This window comes from Halyomorpha halys, unplaced genomic scaffold, assembly GCF_000696795.3.
Source record: "Halyomorpha halys isolate HHAL.00 unplaced genomic scaffold, Hhal_1.1 Scaffold1.1, whole genome shotgun sequence".
NCBI classification, from domain to species: domain Eukaryota; kingdom Metazoa; phylum Arthropoda; class Insecta; order Hemiptera; family Pentatomidae; genus Halyomorpha; species Halyomorpha halys.
The window spans coordinates 129,057-134,193 of NW_027115366.1; positions in this window are offsets into that span (position 1 = coordinate 129,057).

Sequence of the window (5,137 nt, forward strand, 5' to 3'; positions counted from 1 at the left end):
AATATAAGGTCACGAGGCCATCTTCTTTTCAGGCGCCTCGGAGGATTGCCAGGAATGGAAGAGGAAGGAAGGTTAGAAACTAGTGGGTGTGGGTGGTTAGGGAGTTTATTATGGAAGGAATAATATCGAGTTCGGGCAAGATCAAGAAGGAATTCGAAGGTTTAGTGGAGCCCCAAAGCTCAACTCCAAATGTCCAGATTGGCCTTATTACAGTTATGTAGATCAGTCTTTTGTAATGTGTTGGAAGTTTAGACCGTTTGTCTAGTAAGTGCTGTAACAGTCGGAATCAGCGTGCAGTTTCCTGTCTTTTCAGTCTTGTGTGAGGATTCCAGGTTAGTCGTTTGTCAAGATTTAGTCCAAGATTACGAATCTGTTCTACAGGGGTAAGAGATATTGTAATATATAATAATCATATTAAAATACATAATAAAATATGTTAATAAATGGAAATTAACGAATTAGATATAAACACCATTATTATTGTACTAATACAGATTAATAACTGAAGCAGCATATCCGTGCTATTTTAAAGTCGTTCGCAGAATTGCAACCCATTCATAAAGACGAGAAACAAATCTACTCCGGAAATTCCTTGCAATATTTATAGGAAATTAACGTCTAAGAACCAAAATACCAGATCTCTGAATTCTAAAAATAAAATCTCGTTCAGATATTTATGGGAAATACTAAAATAATATAATGAAATAATTATAACGACAGTAATAAACAAATTAATTATAAAATTATAGTCAAAAATAGTCATTTTTAGTAGAGATGGGAAAAATTAGCTATTTATTTGTTGTTTTTTAGTGACGACAATATACCAATGACACTATTTATACCAATTTGGACAAAATCTTCTTCAAAACCTCTTTCGAGTATCGAGATTAACTACATAATATTCCTCGAATTCCTGTTCCTTACAGTACCAACAAACTTTCTTTTTTATCACCTCCTTTCCTAAGATATAAGATAAGCGGATACCCAGCAACTCTAGAAATTTTAAAATAAAATCGAAATGTAATTTCAGCGTATCGGACAATATCGAGGTGAAATTTGTTTCCTGAGCTAAAATATAAGTAGAAATGAAAATTATATATTTCCCTAAATTATTGAGATATGTAATAGAGATAAACATGATACTTTAATAACGCCACCTGGCGTTTAATAAAGGTATCAAAATGGTAAAAGAAAACTAGTTATTGTTAACCAACGTTTCGCCCCACTTTGCAGGGCTTCATCTGGGCTGTCAGATTTTAACGGTTCGATCTTTTATGTCTCTACATAAATTTTGTTTATAAATTGACGGAACTAAATTTATGAATGTAATACGTAACTTGGGAGCGGGGGTAAGGCGCGTGGCTACTAACTCCAAGAACACGAGTTCGAATCCGGCTGAGTAGAAAACATTTTTCTATTACACTGTAGCCGTGAGTCAATCCTGTGGGTTCTTGATGGTCTCATGGGTTGTAGATTTTATTTTTTTTAATATGTCAATTGTGATTGACATTTCCCGATTTTGAGAATTTTTTTTTGTTTCCTACTAGAATAAAAGGCTTGTTTAGAATACAAGACTACCCTATCTGTGATTGTGTGGAAATAAATCATGTATTTCATATCATATCACCAATTTTGTATTAGAAATATTTTCTAATTTTTATTCGAAATAACTTTATAATCAAATATTCCTTTTTTAATTTATATTATTTTAAATTTAATCATAGTAAGCAGGAAACAAAGGTTGAATAAAGATCGTATTAGTTGAATACAGGGCTGGAAGTAGAAGCCAGAAGCCATTCCAGACTTCCTTCCAGTAGTTGAGGATTGCCTTACTCTGCCTCGGTTCATTTAGGTCGGAAGGAGAAAAGATCTCAGGATCGTTCCAGAGTAATTTGAGAAGGTTTAAACAGTGGATTTTATTGTGCAATTTATTTTATATTATTTTACTTTTTTTTATATACTTTCTTTATTCTTATCTACAATTTTCTCGGTCGCCCTCTAAACTCCAAGGCTTCATAAGGCTTAGTATCTCGTCTTCATTGGAGCGCGGAATGTACTGCTCGGGAGTCTTTCTTGATGTAGAACAGGCTTTTAATCGAGTCTGGCACCCAGGACTGCTATACAAGATTCGTAAATTCCTACCCCCTACATACTTCCTCATTATCCGTTCTTATCTCTTCGACAGATTATTTCAAGTAAATTACAACGGCGCTTATTCATCCCTATTCCGTCAGTCTGCTGGTGTACCTCAGGGTAGTATCCTTGGTCCTATTCTTTATACAGTTTTCACAGCTGACATTCCAACCCATCCTAACACAATCCTCACCACGTATGCCGATGACACATGTCTATTGTCAGTGAACAATGATCCTTACATTGTATCCCAAACCCTCCAATCCCACATCACCACCCTTAAAGAATGGTGCCAAAACAGGAGGATTAAAATAAATTCCAATAAATCTCACCAAATCACATTTACCCTTCGACGTAAACCCATGACCTCTTCCCCTACAATATCCTTTAATAATACCCCACTTATTCCTGTCGAACAGATCCATTACTTAGGACTACATCTCGACAAACGACTGACATGGAATCCTCATTCAAGACTAAAAAGACAAGAAACTGCTCGTAGATTCCGACTATTGCAACATTTACTAGACAAACGGTCTAAATTGCCAATCCATTACAAAAGACTGATCTACATGACTATTATAAGGCCTATCAGGACATACGGAGTTGAGCTTTGGGGCTCCACTAAACCATCAAATTCCTCCAGAATCCAATCCTTACAGTCCAAAATCCTTCGTAAAATCCTTAATGCTCCTTTCTTTGTCACAAATCAAGTCATCCATCAGGACCTCAATATTCCATATGTTGCCGATTTGGCCAGAACCAGATACCGTTCCTTCCATAATAAACTTCTCAACCACCCAAATCCACTTTTTTCTAACCTGGCTTCACCTTCATTACCTAGTAATCCTCCTAGGCGTCTGAAAAGAAGATGGCCTCAAGATCTTCTTCTCTAGAAATGTTATTGAAGTTCTATCAGTGGGTAGATTCTCCACATGTTTTATGATGTCACTATGTCACCTACAGCAAATTTACTTGTCGTATATATGTGTATACAGTTGTAAATATCAATAAATAAATTATTAAAAAAAAAAAAAAAATCTGTGCTACAACTTATGAAAGATAATAAGTGCAGTAATTAGTAAGGAAGTGCTGTTTCTAGACCAACGGTTGTGCAAGGAGGTGATTTGATCAGAATCATGCTCCATAGCTAGATTTTTACCAAATTAAGGGTATCCACAGTATGAAGCTTGGCGGCCCCCAGAGGCTTCCTAAAATCAAATGACTGACTTACGGCTACAGTAAAACAGAAAGTAAGCATATGCCACAACCGTAGTCGAACCGGGTCCTTGGAGTTAATAGCACAGTACTCTACTAATGAGCTACCCACTCCCACTGGCGCAACAAACGCTTTATTCATATTAAAGGAACAATATATATACTCTATGACATAATATGAGCAACTACTATCTACCGGCTAGCTATATAATTTGTTTCCTAGAGCAGTGATTTCCAATGATTCCATTAGGGTGTCCCAAGCGTATGCATTGTATTTTTTAACTCGAAAGGGTTTTCTTACACCATTGTTAAATTTTTTACTCCGACAAGGATGCCCAAATTTTTGTTTTTTATCCCAACAAAGGTGTCAAAGCGGAAAATCCCAGATTTGATAACTCTGTTGAACTATTTCTCTAGCTACTCTTTAGGATCGTGGTTCTGAAAAGGGGTTCTTTGGAATGAGCTCTAGAATGAGGATTTATATCAATAACATGAGAATATATCGAGGTGGGGATAGGAAGCTCTTGTAGCAGGATAAATTAAACTTGTACCACTACAACGAATGAATTGTCAGGGGAGCAGTACTTTGTTAAGAAGTTTCTAGAGCAACGGTGAATTGATTAGTCATTCTTGACCGCTAGAGTTATACCCAACTAAGGGTACCCACTTTATGAGATTGGGTGGTCAATGGAATGTTCCCGAACCCACAGGGTTGACTCAAACGCTAAAAGTAACAGATAATAATTATCTGACACAGCTTGATTAGAACCTGGGTACTTGGAGTTAGCAGTCAATGCCTTACCAATGTGCTACCTCCTCAAATTGTTGAAGGTTGTCAAATCAAAAATGTAGATAGAACATACCGGATTTTTTTATTTTTCAATAAATTCAACTGCGAATTTATTTTATCCAATCTTAATTTAATATGTTTAACATATTAAATGACGTATACATAAAAACTAAAGGTTATTATAGTTTCTGAAGTTATTAAATCCATATTTGATAACCATAGGCAATCTCAAAATATGGATGATATGCGAAGGGTTGTAAAGGTCACAACTGTTGACACTGTTCTAATTAGCTCTCCCTAATTAGTTGATTCTTCATTCATAATATTCATTGATTGCAGCCATTTATAATATTCATTGATTACAGTCTTTCGTAATGAATGGATGTAAATTAACGCTTTTTCATTCAAATATTGGCTAAATATTCAATTAAGAGCGTATAATTAACAATTACAAAGGGTCAGTAAATTAAATAGCATTCAATTTACAGCGAAAGGAGATTCGGAGGTTGAATAATAATTATAGTGAAAATTTTAATGTTCCAGTTCATTCGAACCGGGATTTTGGGAGAATTATAAAATTTTACTTTCGATTATCCAAACATCTGACATTCGTCATATCATATTTTTTTTTTTCATAAACCCTATTTCTGGATTTCATTTAAGGTTTTTATCATGAATATATATTCTGGTCTTGAACTGTTTCCTCTCCTGTAGTGGCCTACATTTTAAGGAGTTTTTGACTTGTATTTTTTGTTGTAGTAGGCGTTCTTCGAATTTTATAATGTTATCTTATTTTTTATTTTTTCTGACCTCCTAGAAAATTATTAAAATCAATAAATATATACAAACAGAAGGAAAAGTATATATACAGAAAATAGATATCTTGGATTGCCAGTGTGGCATTATAAGATAAGCTGCCGGGTCCGCTGAAGGCGGTGTCGTCAATGATGGCATGAGTCTGCCGTGAGCTTACTAGGAATAGGGAGGGGCTATTCC